The sequence below is a fragment of the Dendrobates tinctorius genome, unplaced genomic scaffold (assembly GCF_039654945.1).
Source record: "Dendrobates tinctorius isolate UK_male_01 unplaced genomic scaffold, ASM3965494v1 ptg000250l, whole genome shotgun sequence".
Classification (NCBI taxonomy): Eukaryota; Metazoa; Chordata; class Amphibia; order Anura; family Dendrobatidae; genus Dendrobates; species Dendrobates tinctorius.
In genome coordinates this window covers 43,997,337-44,017,163 of record NW_027361917.1, presented here as the reverse complement: position 1 = coordinate 44,017,163, position 19,827 = coordinate 43,997,337, and the positions used below count along the sequence as shown (strand labels likewise).

The window sequence follows — 19,827 nt, the reverse complement described above, 5'->3', positions numbered from 1 at the left end:
CAAACAAACATATTGCAGTGACGTGATGGTCATGACCACAGTGTTTTTACTTAGCTTGTATATTTTCTTCCTAGTATCCTCTCTGCAATGCATGTATCTGTAAAAGGACAGGACCAAAACAGCATTTAAAGGCATTGTGCCCTTTCACAAAATCCAGAATCCTGTGTCCAGTTTGTTATTAAAAGCCAAACTACACTTAACTCATCATCTCTAGATCCACTGCTGACTCTCCGCCATTGCTCCCGTTTTTAGGTACACTGATCTCATGCTGGCAGTACGGCAGTCAATGACCTCAACGGCTTTGAGTGGAGCTTTCCATCTACAGTAAATGGGCAACAGCGCCAAGCTCCCTGATTTGCTTCTGCTTTGCCGGGGTGACATGAGTACTGGAGCCAGTACCAGTGGCGGAGGCTCAATGGAAAGCCCGAGGATGGTGATTAAAACAAGAATGGGAATTTCTGAAAGGGGACAACCCTCTTAATACACAAATTTTGACTGCATGAATACAAATGAAAATCCCTTGATCAACACTCCGACTTGAGTGCTGAGTTTTCCTCTATAATTTGTGAAAAAGGAATAGAATCTTAATTAAGCAACCAAACTACTCGGAGTACGGTTCATTTATCCCAACCAAAGGCTTGAGATTCAGGTATGTACAGTATGTATGTGGGATATATTTTCAAATGATTTGCTCCCTATTTTTTATGTGGCTTTACATAATTGATTAAACTGAATATTTATATAGTTTAGCTCTGTGATAGTAAGTGTGCCTTCAGGATCATATTTGGGCTTATATTTTTATTTTTCAGGAAAATCAAAAACCAAAACTAAGAAATCAGAAAGATGTACTGTATCATAATCAAAAAGCAATGTTCTGAGCCATAGGTTAGGAGCATATATGGCAGAAAGAGATTGGAGGAAAAAGGTGGGGGGTTTTATGGACATTTAAGGATAGGCATGCCACACAGAACTCTCTATAAGGTGGACAAAAGATAAAGCTAGGAAGGGGAGGCAGAGAATGGGCCTCCAGAAAAGACATGAAACCGTAGAAAATGAGACAGGAGGAAAAGAGGATGAGTGATTGAGAATACAGCCTTCACTATTAGGTAGCTACTATAAAACACTTTCATGACTGTGGGGATGTAAAAACTTAAGATCTATAACAACTGGGCTTCCCATAAATAACTGAAATAACACAAATTCAACCTATGATCAGTAGGATTTGGACACAGCTTTTATTCAAACATCATAACCTTAAAAAACACACGTATTTTGGTACTATGGGTAAAAAGCCCTTAGCCGTGATACCGACGGTGCGGAACTTCATTCCTTTTAAACCATCCTGGTAACGAAATGACCGCTGTTACTTACTTTCATGTAAACAATAGAATTTCAAAAGTATACAGGGTGGTCCAAAAGTAGGTGGATGGTATGTGTAATAGGGTTATGAAGGGGAAGATTTATCAAACATGGTGTAAAGTGAAACTGACTCAGTTGCCCTTAGCAACCAATCAGATTCCACTTTTCATTCTTCACAGACTCTTTGGAAAATGAAAGGTGGAATCTGATTGGTTGCTAAGGGCAACTGAGTCAGTTTCACAGATCCAGTTATCACAGATAAATCTCCACCAAATCTGTTTTCTTTTCAGATAATTCAGATAACACATAATGGCAAATAATTTAAATAAAGATCAAAGAAAATGGATTTTAAAAGAGTATTGGAAATCTCAAAATGCTGAAACAGTTAGAGTAAATTAGGTTGAAACATTTGGTACTCAAGCTCCAAAGAGACAAACCATTTACCGCATTCGTGCCACTGGCTCAATCCTTAATGCTCCAAAAGCTGGTTGACCCAAAACAGCCTGTACAGAAAATAATAAACAACTTGTTGCTGAAACATTTTTTCAGAGTCCAAAAAAGTCCACCAGAAGAGTTTCTTTAGAATTGGGAATTTCATGAGCTTCCATCATGCAAATCCTGAACTCTATTGGGTGGAAAGCTTATCGTCCATGTCTAATTCATGGTTTATAGGAGGATGACCCAGACAGGCGGCTGCAATTTAGTGAAATTATGCTTAACGAAATTGAAGAAAATCCAGTAATTTTAGATAACATTATGTGGAGTGATGAAGCTTCTTTCAAATTATCTGGCCATATTAACAGACATAATTGTATTTACTGGTATAATGAGAACATGCATTTAACATTAGAGCAACAACTAAATGAGCCTGGTGTCAATGTTTGGGGTGGTATTTCAAGTTTTGGTGTTTTTGGGCCATTTTTTTTATGGAACAGTCACAGGAGATAAGTATCTCGAAATTCTAATGAATCAAGTTGTTCCCCAGTTACAGCAACAGCCTAATTCAAATGACCTTTATTTCCAACGAAATTGGGCACACATTATTCAAGAGTAGTCCGCGAGTATCTTGATGAAACATTTTCTAATAAATGGATTGGCCGAAGAGGCACACTTGACTGGCCGGCACGTTCACCAGACTTGAAATTAATACCCAAAGAGACTTGTGCTAAAATGTTTGTCGAAGCGTAAGAGGCAGACTTCAAAGCTGTGCAAATTGTGATGGAAAACAGTTTGAGCACCTGCATTGATAAAATTTAAGGGCTTTTGTATTATTGTTCAGAATAAAATTTAATTGTCAATTTTAAATAGTATTACATCACCCGAACAGCCAATTAATTACTGAAGCACTACAAACAGACTCCATTACCTTTTATATACTAACACACCCCAGAGTCAGTGGCTTTTCCTATGTTGCCCTGTCATATGAAGTATAATGATTCTCTTTTCATCTGCTTTCTAAACATACAATGTTTGAAGCGATGATTTGCATTTGATTTTAATAGAAGTGACTTATATTTTGTCTGCCTCCATTCATTGCACATGCAAATGTTGCTTTTAGGGTAAGTACGAAAATCCGCCAGCAACTTATATAAATGATAAAAAGCTAAAGTGACATTTATTTAAAAAGGTGATTGAAGTTTCTCCTGACAAATAGAGCACCAGGGAAAAACCAGGGAGAGTAAAGAAGGTGTTAAAATGAGTTTTTCTTCATTAAACAATAACCTTAAAATAAAATACAGCTCTGGCAAAAATTAAGAGACCACTGCAAAATTTTCATTTTGTCTGATTTTTTTCTTTATAGGTATATTTTTGAGTAAAATGTAAATTGCACTTTTATTCTAGAAACTACTGACAACATGTCTCCGAATTTCCAAGCACTAAATTTTGTATTTATTTTCAGAAAATGAGAAAAGGTCAAAATAATAAAAAAAAATGCAGTGCTTGCAGACCTCAAATAATGCTAAGAAAACAAGTTCATAATCATTTAGAAACAACAATACCAATGTTTTAACTCAGGAAGAGTCCAGAAATCAATATTTTGTGGAATAACCATGATTTTTATTCACAGCTTTCATGCATCTTGGCATGCTTTCCACAAGTCTTTCACACTGCTTTTGGGTGACCTTATGCCACTTCTGGTACAAAAATTTAAGCAGTTCTTTTTTGTTTAATGGTTTGTAACTATCCATCTTCTTCTTGATTACATTCCAGAGGTTTTCAATGGGGTTCAGGTCTGGAGATTGGGCTGGCCATGACAGGGATTTGATGTGGTGGTCTTTCATCCACACATTGATTGGCCTAGCTGTATGGCATGGTGCAATGTCCTGCTGGAAAAAAACAGTCCTCAGAGTTGGGGAACATTGCCTGAGCAGAAGGAATCAACTGTTTTTCCAGGATAACCTTGTATGCGGCTTGATTCATAAGTCATTCTCAAAGATTAACCTGCCCAATTCCAGCCTTGCTGAAGCATCACCATATCATCACCGATCCTCCACCAAATTTCACAGTGGGTGCAAGTCACTGTGGCTTGTACACCTCTCCAGGTCTTCGTCTAACCTTTAGATGACCAGTTGTTGGGCAAAGCTGAAAATTAGACTCATCAGAGAAGATTACCTTACTCCAGTCCTCTATGGTCCAAACCTTATGGTCAGCCTGGCTCTCCTTTGCTTCTCATTGATGAAAGTCTTTTTTCTACCTTTACATGACTTGAGATTTTTCTCTAGGAGCTTGTTAAAACTGTTATTGCCGTGCACTTCGCTCCAGCTGCCATTTGCCATTCCTTTTGTGGGTCACTTGATGTCATCCTGCGGTTGCTGAGTGACATTCGAATAAGATGACGGTCATCCCAGTCAGTGGAGAGTTGTTTTCGCCCTCTGCCAGTCTGTAGCTTTGTTGCCCCCAATGTCTGCTGCTTGACCTTGTTGTAATAGACAGCCGCCTTAGAAATTGTAAGGATGGAGGCAACATGATGCTCACTGTATCCCTCTGCTTGTAAAGCCAGTATTGAACCCTTCTTTTCCTCACTCAAGACTTCTCTTTTCAACTCCTTTGGCATGGTTAAAAGTTATTTTTTTCATTCTTATTACTTTTGGGATATTACTAGCACTTGTTTTGCCATCCAGCTTGTCCTATTACAAGAGGATTGTGAACACCACGGCAGGGTATTTTATACTTTCCTTCATTAAATAAGATTTGGTTCAGATGATCACCTAATCCAAAGCACATTAAGTAGAATGAGGTTTACTCTGGTTGGAATTCATGTATTGTGCGTGTCACATAGCCGCAACACATGCAACTGCGGAGCTGAACAGCTGATCAGCCGGCACGCTCCATGTATCCGGGTTCCCTCCACAGCTTATTCGGTAAGCGCTATAGCTGGCCAAATAAGCAGGGACCTGATCAATTTTGCTCATTTCTAAACATAACATAATGATAAAGTGCACTGATGTCACAAACTAAACCACCAAACATACAATAATTGTACCTGCTGTTGAAAGCATAAACACACTCACACAACCCTCTTGAAATTGTATCATATAATTAATAAAAAGGAATAGCAATGAAAAATATCTCCATGATAGGACATAATTTGCAAATACAAATCAGCTGTATCATATAATTAGTAAAAAGGATTGTAATATGGAAAAATAACACGATAATAATTTTCAACATGAATCATCTATATGAAGATAACATAACGTATCCTATAATGATAACCCATGGACACACACATTTTCTTTTCCTTATGATTGAGAGTCTGTCAAAGGAACAAAGGAATCCCTGATGACACAAGATCAAAATCAGTCGAAAATCACAACCAATACCTGAATTAGAAAAAATTTGAATTAAAACATATAAAATAATCATATAACAGAACCCAAAAAGAAAAACCCTGAAACCCTAAAATAATGATGCTCGCATAGTAAGGGTGCAAAACTCAAAACTTCATTTAGTCCATTTGGGCGGACATGTGGCGCCCCAAGGAGTATGGTCGCCACAGTGGCATTACCTTCCTCCTAGGGAGTGTGATGTCATGCTTAGAAGCAATAAAGGGTCTCGCTGGCAGTTAACCACAACACACAGCACAGTTCCATTCCAGGTCAGCAGAGGGAGCTCTGAACCAAAGCTGAGGAGGAGCTACTCTCTGGGGGCCAGGAAGGGAGAATGAGGAGTTTGTGTGAGGAGGGCAACATGTGTGAACGTGAGGAGAAGAGCTGGGAGATTGAGCAGAGAGTTCAGGCTCATTCCCAGCTATAGCACATGATCTGGAGCCCGGTATCCAAGGCTGTATGGACACTGATGGTCCTGCAACAGAAACCGGAGGAATAGGAAGCTGTAATTGCTCTATTCCCACATAAGACTTGGAGGCACAACAGCGACGTGTGAGCCAGAAGAGAAAGGCTACAGCTGTCTGCCATACGAGGGAGTTCTAGAGAGAATAAGCAAATGGAACTTCAGTGTAACACAGTACTGCAAGTACCTAAAACTAAGCGCTAGGAAGGAGTCTACACAACCCATCTGTCTAGAGAGACTCCTAAGTTGCTTCCAGGCTGGCCAGCCTCTGCTCCATCTGTAATCTGGAATTCTGGACTGCATTTACCAAGCAAAGTAAAGGTAAAAGAAACTGCACCCTATTGTGTCCTTGCCTTCTTCCTGCAAACTCTCCAGCACTGCTACATCTCCGTGCCAGACACTACACCCTCTTCCTCAATACCTATCCTCTTCATCTACTCTGCTCTGGGACTACATCCCTGCCTCTGGAGGGCTACACCATCACTGCTGCACCACACCGTCTGTCCCAGAGGATCTGTCTGCAGCGTCGGCTTAACACCTTCATTGCCGAACACCACAGGTGGCATCACGTATCATCCACTTATAAACTTTATTCCATCGCTTCATCCCTTTTCCATGGGCGCCCAGGGCCATGGACCGGGTCACCACTGCTGTGACATTCCCCTCTGAGAGACTGGCCCGGTACCGAGTACCCCAAAGCCCTGGGAGGGCGACCCTGACACATCCCACTTTCATTATCTATCTTGCTTCTAGTAGTCCAATCTCTCCAGTGTCTGTTTATATGGATATGGTCAATACCAAATGCTTTTAGAAGGCTTGCATCACAATTGTGACATTGTTTGAAATGTATTAAAATTATTTTATGTTTTAATTCTAATTTTTTCTAATTTCAGGTATTAGTTGTGATTTATGACTGATTTTGATGTTCTGTCATCAGGGATTCCCTTGATTGAAACTCAATCATAAGGAAAAGAAAATGTCTGCGTCCATGGGTTATCATTATAGGAGTGTGTGTATGCATATTAGTGATGAGCGAGCACTAAAATGCTTGGGTACTTGTTGCTCGGGTCGAGCAAATTGGAATGCCCGAGTGCTCGATCCGAGCAACGAGCCCAATGTAAGTCTATGGGAAAACCAAACATTTTTGCCTCAACCTCCCCGGGGGTCCTTTTAGGGTCTGAAAATGTCTGAAATTGATGGGAACAGTGCATAAATGACATGGGAACATCATGGGGAATACCCCCGGAAGCATTTCTGACTCCCAGGTCACACCTGTGAACAATGTTGTCAGAGTCTTATGCCACTTTTACAGGCGCACAATAAAACATACAAAGATAATACTAAAATGGATTTTCCTGGGAAATATGTTAAGGAATATCCTTTACAGGGTAATGATTTGTATGTAAAGCAAAATAAATAACCCAAAACAAAAATGTTCCTCCACCACTTGGGCTATGTTCACACGTAGCATTTTTGATGCATTTTCAACTTTAGCATTGCTTTCAGCCAAGACAAATGAATTCACTGGGAAATGTCATTTTAACATTTTACAACCTTATTTGGCCATGTGGTGTGTGACACATCATCAGACACATCCTGTTTCATTTATGAAAGAGTGACTCTGAAAGTCACAAAGTATTTTTATAGGGCCAGCAGTCGGCCCTCACTTTTTTTAGAGAGCAATGCTTTGTTGTTCCCATTATAAAACAGTGGGTACCTTATACTGTTATTGCGTATGCAGTGAGTGGCAGGGCTGCCCAAAATTTGGTGGCACCCCAACAACTCATTGAACAGACGTCATGGATGACCACATGCAACCAAAGTTCTCAGTATTCATTTGGTACTCCCATACTGTTTGCTTATGCATTGAATGCAAGGCCTGCCCTGCCCTGCCCCAAAGTTACACACACCCCAACAAGCCTTTGAACACATGTACTGGATGGCCACATGAAAACCAAGTTCACATTATTCATTTGGTACTCCCATACTGTTTGCTTATGCATTGAATGGAAGGCCTGCCCCGCACCAAAGTTACACGCACCCCAATAAGCCTTTGAACCCACGTGGATGGCCAAATGAAAGCAAAGTTCCCATTATTATGATTTTATTAAGTCACATAAAGTTTGCCCGTGAAGTGAATACAAGGCCTGCCACAAATATGCATGCACTCCAATCTCCCAAGGAAGAAATGTGGTGGATGGCTTCTGAAAAATGTTTTCCCAGTTTAAAGGAGCAGGTCTCCTATACTTGTAAATGCCCCTACACTAAGCTGACAAACATTTCCCCCTGGGGGGGTACACATCAACATACTGTGTTAACATTTTTTTTTACGGGCATCATAAACACCCTTGAAAACAATAACATGGTTTCCTACACAGTTGCTGGTGGCATACATGTCGTTGGATGAAGTGATCAGGAAAAGGGGCATGGTGACAGCGGTAATGGGAACGTACAGTATTAATAACAGGGGGGCTATGGGAGGTATGAGATTCGAGATCCAGCCTACAATTATTAGTCGTTTACCTACCACCAATTACTGGAATGCATTTGATGCCCGTCAGAAGATAACTGTAACAGATGCACGTCTCAAGCTAGGCATAAAAGATGCCCGTGAAAAAATGGTTGCCAAAGTGACATGTTTCCATATAAAGGGTAAAGTGCAAGATGCTCGTGAGATGCTGAATTCTAGGAAGCAGCAGATCAGTGTTGGAGTACAACCAGGCAAACTGATGGATGCTTGTGAAAAACTAAGTTTAAAGTGGAGTGCACCTGCCGTAACTATCAACTCTCCCATGGCACAAGGTTCTTCATCTTCAACCATAAATATTACCAAAACCATCAAAATTTCACAGCCGAAAACTATTTCTTCAGGTGTAATGAACAATGTTAAAGGAATGTGAATAAACATTGTTAATCATGAACCAGGGAAACCACAGCTTTCCTCTATACAAGATATGGACGATGATGGTATTGATGATGACTTGGAACTTTCCCACATCCCCACCAAGAAGATAAAAATCACTGTTACCACGGCTGGTCGGGTGCGGAAAATCTCCAGGAGTGGACCCTCTGGATCGTGGCACCGAGAGGCCCCGGGTGAGCTGCCAGGGGGAGCCGACCCCTATGCAGGGATCGTTATGAGCAGGCCCAGGGGTTCGGGAACCACGATAGCCGGTACCGAGAGGGGTGGCTCAGAGTGGCCTGGAGTAGGAGCACGAGACTGTAGGAGATAGGACCAGAGTGGGGTTGCAGGACTGGAGCATAGACAGCAGGACGGAGCAGGATAACTGGAGACAGGACCGGAGTAGGAATGCGGGACTGGAGCCTAGACAGCAAGACGGAGCAGGAACACGGGAGGCAGGACTTGGTTAGGACTGCAGGGCTGGAACATAGATAGCAGGATGGAGCAGGAACACAGGAGGCAGGACTGGAGTAGGACAGCAGGGCTGGAACATAGATAGCAGGACGGAGCAGGAACACGGGAGGCAGGACTGGAGTAGGACTGCAGGACTGGAGCGTAGATAGCAGGACAGAGCAGGAACACGGAGTACAGGACTGTGGGACTGTGGCAGGAACCACGGAGTACAGGACTGAGAGACTGCGGCAGGAACACGAGGAAGCAGGACCTAGCGTGCTAGCAAACGCAATGATCAGGCACCTCCCTCAAAGGAGGACGGCCTGATATGCCCATGTCTGGACTGCCATTGGTTCGGTGGTGCTTCCGGGTCAGGGCATTGCCGGAGCATAATTGACATGAGGGAGTCGCGGCCGCGGCCTATGGCGCATGCGCATTGCATGCAGAGACGCCGTCGGCCACGGACCTGTCAGAAGGGACCGCCGTGGATGTCGGACAGCGGGAGGCTGTGGCGCGGGAGCGGAGGCCTTGTGAGTATGCAGTGGTGGCGTAACAGTACCCCCTCCATAAGCCACCCTCCCCTGAGGTTAGCAAAAAAATCTCTAGAGGATACCGGGAGCATTAATTCCCTGTAATAATTGGCAAATCCGAGAAACCGTTGTATCGCTCTTACTCCAACGGGGCAAGGCCATTTGAGGATGGTAGTTAGTTTCTCGGGATCCATCCTTAATCCAGTGACTGAGATTATGTATGCCAGAAATGGCAGAGAGGCTTGCTCTCACAAACATTTCTCAATCTTGGCGTACAGTCGATTCTCCCGAAGACGCTGTAACACCAGGCGAACACTCTTTCTGTGGAATGCGAGATCCGGAGAGAAGACGAGAATGTCATCTAAGTACATGACCACACAGGAGTACAAGAGCTCCCGGAAGATCTCGTTGACGAACTCTTGAAACACTGCAGGAGCATTGCAGAGACCAAAGGGCATGACCAGGTACTCGTAATGGCCGTCTTGAGTGTTGAAAGCCGTCTTCCACTCGTCACCAGCATGGATACGGACCAGATTATAAGCTCCCCTAAGGTCTAGCTTGGAGAAGACTCGAGCCCCTCTGAGACGGTCAAACAGCTCTGGAATGAGTGGAAGAGGATACCTGTTCCTGACGGTGATCTCATTCAAGCCCAAATAGTCAATGCACGGGCGTAGAGATCCGTCCTTTATCTTGACGAAGAAAAACCTGGCTCCCGCGGGCGAAGAGGATTTCCATATAAAACCTTTAGCGAGGTTCTCCCGGATGTACTCGGACATGGCTAAGGTCTCTGCAGGAGACAGAGGGTAGATTCTGCCCCTAGGAGGGGTCGAACCAGGGATTAGCTCAATTGGGCTGTCAAAAGACCGATGTGGAGGAAGAACCTCCGCTTCCTTCTTATCAAAGACATCGGCGTAGGAACTGTTGGCTGAAGGAAGGCCCACAAGGTCCGGAGGTGGCCGAGGAGCGGATGCAAGATGCACTGGAGTCAGGCAGTGAGCTTGGCACGGGTGGCCCCAGCGGACTACCTCCCCTGAAGATCAGTCTAGGACAGGCTGATGAGTCCTTAACCAAGGGAGACCGAGTAGAATCGCATGGGAGAGCTTGGGCAAAACGTAAAAGGCTATCTTCTCTCGATGTAAGGCTCCGACTTGTAACTCCACTTCCTCAGTGACCAAGGTGACAGTCTCCTGTAGCGGTTTGCCATCCACTGCGGCAATCAGGTGAGGATTACATAGGGTAACCACGGGAATTTGGTACTTGTCCACCTCTTCACGCCGGATGAAGTTACCCGCCGAGCCCGAATCCACGTAGGCCACCTCGGACCCACGTCTCTGCCCTGAAACCACAAGAACAGAAATGGTAAGAGGTTGAGAGGAATCAATAGCACCTAGGGAGGCCTCTCTTACCTGACCTAGGTGGAGGAGTTTCCCGGTCTCTCAGGACAGGTGCAGACAAAATGAGACGAACCCCCGCAATAGAGGCATAAGCCTTGGGCCCGTCTCTCCCTCCGACGCAACTCGGCCAACTTGAGCCGATCCACCTGCATGGGTTCGACTGAGGAAGGAGAAGGGGACCCGGCTGGACGGGGACTAGCGGACAGGTCTAGTAGACCTCCTGTCTCTCGCTGATTCCCGGGAGCACTCCTGGAAGCGAAGGTCAATGTTTGGCTGGCCAGTGAGATAAGGTCCTCTAGGGTGGTCGGGGTATCCCGACCCGCGAGTTCATCCTTTATCCTGCTCGAAAGAACGCGCCAGAATGCCCCCACCAATGCCACGTTATATCAACCCAGTTCAGAGGAGAGAGTGCGAAAGCGGATCGCATACTGCCCGACCGTGAGGAAACCCTGATGAAGGTTAAAAAGAGATTCGGTAAGGGAGGCTAACCGACCCAGCTCATCAAAAACCCTGCGAAAAGTATCCAAAAAGACCGTAAGACTCGAGACAAAGGGGTTGTCCCGTTCCCATAGATAGTTCAGCCAGGACAGGGCCTCTCCCTCCAGGTGGGACATAATGAAGGCCACTTTGGCCCGGTCAGAGGGATATTGCTGAGGCAACCATTCAAAATGGAGGCAACACTGATTTAAGAACCCCCTGCAGAGCTTGGGATCGCCACTAAACCGAGGTGGCTTGGCGAGGCGGGGCATCGGGAGAGCTGGAGGCACGGACGGCGGAGTCGGGGTTGTGGCGGCAGACTGAAGGACCGACAAACGGCTATCAACGGAGGCTATATAACTCAAAATATGGCCTTGAGGCCCAGCTCCTGTTGAACATTGGCTAGTTGAGTGGCATTTCCAGGATCAGCCACCTGCAGGGCCGACAAATGGGTGTCCATAGACTTCATGACAGACATGATGCATCTCTGATTCTCCCGTAAAAAGAGCAACTCCTTTTGGGTAGCAGCAGAAGTACTGGCGGAGTTCATGGCCTGATCGTACTGTTAACATGGCTGGTTGAGTGCGGAAAATCTCCAGGTGTGGACCCTCTGGATCGTGGTACCGAGGGGCCCCGGGTGAGCTGCCAAGGGGAGCCGACCTTATACAGGGATGGTTAGGAGCAGGCCCAGGGGTTCGGGAACCACCATAGCCGGTACAGAGAGGGGCGGCTCAGAGTGGACTGGAGTAGGAGCACAAAACTGTAGGAGATATAGACAGCAGGACGGAGCAGGATAACTGGAGACAGGACCAGAGTAGGACTGTGGGACTGGAGCCTAGACAGCAAGATGGAGCAGGAACACGGGAGGCAGGACTGGAGTTGGACTGCAGTGCTGGAGCATAGATAGCAGGACGGAGCAAGTGTGGGAGAGAGGGTCCCCGCCGAGTGTCCGGGTCGGAACCAAGGGGACCGTCACCTAGGTTCCGGGGGAAACTGTTCCCGGGGGACAGAGTTCAGGGACGGACCGGTAAGACTGACAGGCTGGGGGAGGAGCCGGTATAAAAGAAGCGGGGAATGAGAGTCACAGTGAGTTAGCTGCTGCCGCCTTCCTCCAGCCCGCGGCTGCGGCCTGCCCGCGGTCACCAGCAGCTGCTGCTGCCTTCCTCCAGCCCACGGCTGCGGCCTGCCCGCGGTCACTCGCAGCCATTGCTGCCTCTCTCCTGCCCGCGGCTGCGGCCTGCCCGCGGACACCAGCAGCCGCTGCTGTTGTGAGTTCATTTTCCCCTTCACCGTCGATGTCTGATGAACTCCCTCTTCTGGTGAAGGAAGGTAGTGAGGCTGATTACCAAACACCTGATCTGGTAGATGATGACTGGGTAACAGGAAATTCTGACTGGATATAAGGCAGCCGACGCCCTTCTGAGTCGCTGGTGATTTCTCTGCTGGATTCTTGGAGACCAGTCTGATTCCTGCTTTCCAAAGATAAGTTTTTGCTCTGATAGTGAACTTATTAGTTTTGTTTTGTTTACCTTGTTTTTTGGAGTTCAGCCATCCCCGGTCGGGGGTGTGCTGAGTTCCATTTTTGTCTCTGATCAGTTTGTCTCTTTGCTCTGTCTTCAGAATTTACCTGAGTGCTGATATAGTCTTTTTGAAGTCTGAGCGACTTCAGGGCCTGTTTTTCCTATCAAACGGTTGGGACATTTTTTGGTAGGGTTTATTGCGGATTGCAGACAGCAGCTTTTCTATCCTGTCCTTTTTAGTTAGCTTGGGCCCCATCGTTTGCTCAACCTATCTTTCTATCTGTGTTAGTGGTTTCATCTTGCTTCACCGTCATTATATGTTGGGGGCTGCTTATTGCTTTGGGGTCTGCTCTGGGGCAGTTTAGATTTCCCCTTTCTTTCTTTAGGCCTATTTAGTTCTCCGGCTGTGATCGAGGGGTCTGGGGCATCGTAGGAACCCCCCACGGTTACTGTTAGTTGTTGTGGATAGGATCAGGGGTCTGCAATCCGATAGCTTTCAACCTCTCCGGTTTTCTGGACTTAGCTTGTATTTTTGTTTTTTCCCCCTTCGGTGACTCATTCATACCAGAATTACCAGCCACTCAGAAGGGCTCGGACTTCAAAAAGACTATATCAGCACTCAGGTAAATTCTGAAGACAGAGCAAAGAGACAAACTGATCAGAGACAAAAATGGAACTCGTCACACCCCCGACCGGGGATGGCTGAACTCCAAAAAGCAAGGTAAACAAAACAAAACTAATAAGTTCACTAGCAGAGCAAAAACTTATCTTTGGAAAGCAGGAATCAGACTGGTCTCCAAGAATCCAGCAGAGAAATCACCAGCGACTCAGAAGGGTATCGGCTGCCTTATATCCAGTCAGAATTTCCTGTTACCCAGTCATCATCTACCAGATCAGGTTTTTGGTAATCAGCCTCACTACCTTCCTTCACCAGAAGAGGGAGTTCATCAGACATCGACGGTGAAGGGGAAAATGAACTCACAACACGCTGCCGCCTCACTTCAGCCCTCGGCTGCAGCCTGTCTCCAGCCGCCCGCAGCCGTCCCGCTTCTACCCATGGCCGTGGCTAGTTCTGTGCCATCGGTGGCCACCACTGTCCCGCTCCAGTCCGCGGCAAGGGCCGGGTCATGCTCGCCGCGGGTCCTCCATTGCAGTCGCTGGCTGCGCAGGTGGCCTGTCAGCCAACACCCCGCATCGCTGCTTGCCCCTATCCGTGGACTGCGGCCCATCTGTCCAAGTACTCCTCCAGGGCCTGTTGTGCCCCTGCTTCACCAGAGCGTTGGAACGCTCGAAGACTACGACAGATCTTCAGCGGCTGGGCACAGCGGCTGCTACGCCGAAGAACCATCGTCCGGGATGCCGAGGGACGTCGAGCCGGTTAAGTGACACTATATAGTTAAGGACCCGTAGTCGGCCATACCGCGGCCCTATAGTGACCAGCTTTGCCGGACTTAGTTGTGTTCTTAGATTTCCATGTTATCAATACAAAAAAGGTGGGGGGAACAAGAGGCGCAATAGTGCCCTATTCCAGTTGTGTAACCCACAACTGGCTTGAGAGCATATCACAGAATCAGCTGCTGCAGGACCTCCACCAACCACTCACACGTGGAAAAACCTTCAGAAAGTTGTGGGAAGCAGGGTGTGTTGCAGTCCACGCTGCCAAGATTCACAAATCACCTGGGATGCAAGATGTTGTAGCAGTGTACTCCTTTATTTCCTCCTGCGCGTTTCGGCATCCTTCCTGGCACCTTCCTCAGGTCCCTGAGGAAGGTGCCAGGAAGGGCGCCGAAACGCGTAGGAAGGAATAAAGAAGTACTTTGTTACAACATCTTGCATCCCAGGTGATTTTGTGGACTCAGCAGCGCGGACTGTGGCACACCTTGCTTCCCATATTTTCTGGCAGTTTTTCCACGTTGGAGTGGTCGGTGGAAGTCCTGCAGCAGCTGATACTGTGTTATGTCTTCAAGCCAGTTGTGGGTCACACAACTGGAATAGGTGAGTGGAACTGCATTACACCACTCACATTGTAGTGTCACTAGTGATAGGGCACTATTGCGCCTCTTGTTCCCCCACCCTTTTTGTATTGAGGTAGTGGTGCAGACTGACAACAACCCACTGGCCCATTTGGAAAATGCCAAACTGGGGGCTCTGGAGCAGCGATGGGTGGCCCGGATGGCCAAGTTCAACTATAAGATCATCTATAAAAGAGGAGCTGAAAATGTACACGCCGATGCCCTCTCCAGGATCCGGCACACAACCCCAGGGAAAAGTCAGGACGACGAATTGGAAGGGGAAGAGATGCCATTTGCCCTCACCACCGCCGCGCTTGCAGTTGTCGCGCAGGAAGTGTCCCATTCAGGACCCTCACGGGGAATGCTGGAACAGACACGGGACAGATGGATCCAGCAGCAGGAAGATGGTGAAATTGGACTCCTGCGTCGATGGGTAACCACCGGCAAATTGCCCACTGACTCACAGAGACAAACTTTGTCCCAGGATATGTTGCTGATGTTGCGCCAATGGGAGAAATTAGTCTTCAAGAAGGGGCTATTATATCATAAGGCAGTGTCACGGACAATGTCTGATATAACTTGGCAGGTGGTCGTGCCCAGAGCCCACCTAGGCAAACTGGCGCATGAAGCCCACGAAAAAGGGGCTCACTTCGGTGCTCAAAAGACTTTGCAATGGTTACAACAGATAGTTTACCACCCGCGCTTACACGCCACTGTGGAGGAAGTTTGCCGAACCTGACGCCAATGCGAGCTTGCTAAACCACCCGCACAACGAGCCCCGGTGCAAACAATCTTAACATCAGCTCCCCTTGAGCTCCTCACGGTGGACTATCTGACCAAAGGTCCCGTATACCAGGGGTATGAACATTGTCTCGTTATGGTGGATCATTTCACCAAATTCGCCGTGGTCACCCCCACCCAAGACCAAACTGCAGAGTCGGCCACCTATGCAATTTGTAAAAACTTCATCCAAGTGTACGGCTGCCCGCAACGATTACATTCGGATCAGGGAGCGTGCTTCCTAGGAAGAGTCATGGAAGAATTGCATCATCTCTACGGTATCGATAAGTCTCGGACTACACCATATCACCCACAGGGGAACGGAGCCTGCAAACGATTTAATTGGACACTAATTCAAATGCTGCGTACCCTGGAAAGTGACTGAAAGGCCAGTATGTTCCTGAACTGGTGTAGGTTTACAACAACCGAGTGCACCGGGTGACCGGTTATACCCCCTATTCGCTGCTGTTTGGACGAGAAGGCAAAGGGATCACAGAATTGGAGTTAAACCCAGAAGAACCTCAACCCTGGACTGGAGTATCCTCTTGGGTCCGGAGCCACTGGCACGACTACAAACCCTCCACCGAATTGTCCATACAAAGCTCCAGGACCTAGAACACCAGGGGGAGCGCTACCGCCACCTATTGACTTTCAAACTGGGGATCGGGTACTCGTGCTAGATCAATGCCCCCAAAACAAGTTAGAGCCACGGTGGGAGGAAAACCCGTACCGAGTGTTGCGCCGAATAAGCCCCGACGGGCCTGTGTATGAAATACAATCCGAAGAAAGCGGCACACCTGTCATTCGTGTTGTACACCGTAACATGCTACGTCCATGTGTGTCCACTGATCCCCTGCGATCAGAGCCGTTCCCTCAGGTCCCCGACCCACCGTCAGCGGTCTGGGACTTGGATGATGAGGAGGACTCCCCAGCTGCACCCGCGGGCCATCCAAGTAGTGATATCGCAGTGGACCCAGCCACCCCACCAGAATCAACTAACCTACCACCATCCACCACCCCAGAAAACTCAACCACAACCGAACTTAGACGCTCTGAGCGGTCAACAGCTGGCAAACCCCCTGAACGCTACGAACAGGACCAGTTCATGTGGCGACAAGAACTGTCACCTCAAAAGACTAATTTGAGTCTACTAAAGCCCTCGCCCGAGGACTGGCGAGCATACAGGGTGGGGGAGTGTGGGAGAGAGGGTCCCGGCCGAGTGTCCGGGTCGGAACCAAGGGGACCGTCACCTAGGTTCCAGGGGAAACTGTTCCCGGGGGACAGAGTTCAGGGACGGACCGGTAAGACTGACAGATGGGCTGGGGGAGGAGCCGGTATAAAAGGGGCGGGGAATGAGAGCAACAGAGAGTCAGCAGAACGGGACAGAAGGAGCAGGAGACTGTGGGAGTGACTGAGAGCCAGAGCGACTCACCGGAGCCAGGAAGGAGGCCAGAGACAGGAGAGAAACTCCCCCTGGACATCAGTGTGACGGTGCCGAGACGACAGTCTGAGAACCGCTGCCCCGCGTCGACCAGCGGACGCTGCCGCCTTCCTCCAGCCCACGGCTGCGGCCTGCCTGCGGTCACCAGCAGCCACTGCCGCCTCGCTCCTGCCCACGGCTGCGGCCTGCCCGCGGACACCAGCGGCCGCTGCCGCCTCACTTCAGCCCGCGGCCTGTCTCCCGCTGCCCGCAGCTGCCCCGCTTCTACCCGTGGCCGCGGCTAGTTATGTGCCATCGGTGGCCACCACTGTCCCGCTCCAGTCCGCGGCAAGGGCTGGGCCGTTGCTCTCCGCGGGTCCTCCATTGCAGTCGCTGGCTGCGCAGGTGGCCTGCCAGCCGCCACCCCGCATTGCCGCTGCTTGCCCCTATCCGGGAGCTGCGGCCCATCTGTCCAAGGACTCGTCCGGGGCCTGTTGTGCCCCTGCTTCACCGGAGCGTTGGAATGCTCCAAGACTACGACAGATCTTCAGCGGCTGGGCCCAGCGGCTGCTACTCCGAAGAACAATTGTCCGGGACGCTGAGGGACGTCGAGCTGATTAAGTGACACTATATAGTTAAGGACCCATAGTCGGCCATACCGCGGCCCTATAGTGACCGGCTTTGCCGGACTTAGTCGTGTTCTTAGATTTCCGTGTTGGCTTGTATTGAGTCCCTGCAAGGACAATTCCTGTTATTTTGGTCGGTTGCTTAGACTGTCCCTGCGGATAGTTACCTATAAACCTATAAAAGTTGTTACCAAAAGCACAAAACCGTCTCGCATCTCGACACTGCATCCTGCGTACCTGCTAGTACCACACAGTAACACGGGAGGCAGGACTGGAGTAGGACTGCAGGGCCGGAACATAGATAGCAGGACGGAGCAGGAACACGGGAGGCAGGACTGGAGTAGGACTGCAGGACTGGAGCGTAGATAGCAGGACGGAGCAGGAACACAGAGTACAGGACTGTGGGACTGCGGCAGGAACCACGGAGTACAGGACTGAGAGACTGCGGCAGGAACACGAGGAAGCAGGACCTAGTGTGCTAGCAAACACAACGATCAGGCACCTCCCTCAAAGGAGGAAGGCCTGATATGCTCCTGTCTGGACTGCCATTGGTTCGGTGGTGCTTCCGGGTCAGGGCATTGCCGGAGCATAATTCACAGGAGGGAGGCGCGGCCGCGGCCTATGGCGCATGCGCATTGTATGCAGAGACGCCGTCGGACGCGGACCTGTCAGAAGGGACTGCCGTGGATGTCGGACGGCGGGAGGCTGCGGCGCGGGAGCCGAGGCAGGGTGAGTATGCAGTGGCGGTGTGACAATCACATCTGCCAATACTGTGGAAAAAATGGTCAGGAATGTCTGGAAATTCATTTTCTCTTGGGCAAACATTACTTCTTACTAAAGTAGTGCAGAATGATGCATTCAGATCTCCTAAGTCTACTCAGCACGAGACTTTGCTACCTTTATTGGACACAAAGGCTCTAACCAACATGTCGTGGACACTTGTCACAAAGGAGGACAGTTCTTCAGTAGGGCCGACTCCAAAAGAGTCTGTCTTTAGCCCATTAGAAGGCAAAAAAATGACTGCTAATAATTTGCATCCAAGAGTCACAGAGGAAGATATTGTGTAGCTTACATGTGTATACGGTGCCTTGAAGCTCGCCCACTTGTTGAGTTACGGAGTTGCAGAGGTTGTGTTTAAAAGAAATGAAGATGCAGTTGTGATTACAGAAAATACAACAACAGATACCTAGATGGACAATCAATGAAATGCAATCTTCATTTGAATGGTGGTGGGATAACATCAGACCAGCCCATCTTTCAAAGATTAAGTGACATCCCATCAAATAAGGAAGGTGAATCTAGAAGAAGCCCAACCTCCTCCAGTGTTGATTCAAATCCTCCAGCTCAAGTTGATCCTGATACTATCTTAATAGAACTCTTTAAATCCTCAGGTTCATCAGCATCCAACCAACTGCATTTAATAATCTTTATTTTTATATAGCGCTAACATATTCCGTAGTGCTTTACAGTCTGCACACATTTTCATCACTGTCCCTGATGGGGCTCACAATCTACATTCCCTATCAGTATGTCTTTGGAGTGTGGGAGGAAAACAGAGTGCCCAGAGGAAACCCACGAACTCCCTGCAGATGTTGTCCTTGGTGGGATTCGAACCCAGGGCTCCAGCGCTGCAAGGCTGCAGTGCTAACCACTGAGCCACCGTGCATTTAAGATTAAGCTCTGATGAGACCAACACAAATTGGAGACTGTAATAAGAGAGATTTCCAAGTAACATATGGGCCCAGAGACTCCTTAAAAAAAACCTTAATTTTGCTTTTTGCATTTTGTTTAGTGCTGATCACCAGCAGGTAGTTGATGTTTGAAGGAGTCTTGCATCAGGCATTGGACAATCAATCCTGCTCCCAACATTGTAGTACAGTTCACCTTCGTTATGGGGCAGTTGCGTTACTGCCTCAAGATTTTCCACTTTACCCTTGCTCTAGTATTCTGATCCAACACGATTATGGTTCTACTGTTATGTAAAGGGAGGCTAAATGTAGAATAACTTGTTTAAGTTTCTTCAATAATCTGTTAATATAGAAACACAAAAACTCAGATTAT

The 19,827-nt window shown here is 47.8% G+C and overlaps 1 pseudogene; it reads left to right on the top strand.

Annotated features, from left to right (window-relative positions):
• Positions 1-1,353: 1,353 nt before the first annotated feature.
• On the top strand, positions 1,354-19,207 carry LOC141063388 (polymerase delta-interacting protein 3-like; annotated as a pseudogene).
• Positions 19,208-19,827: the final 620 nt, after the last annotated feature.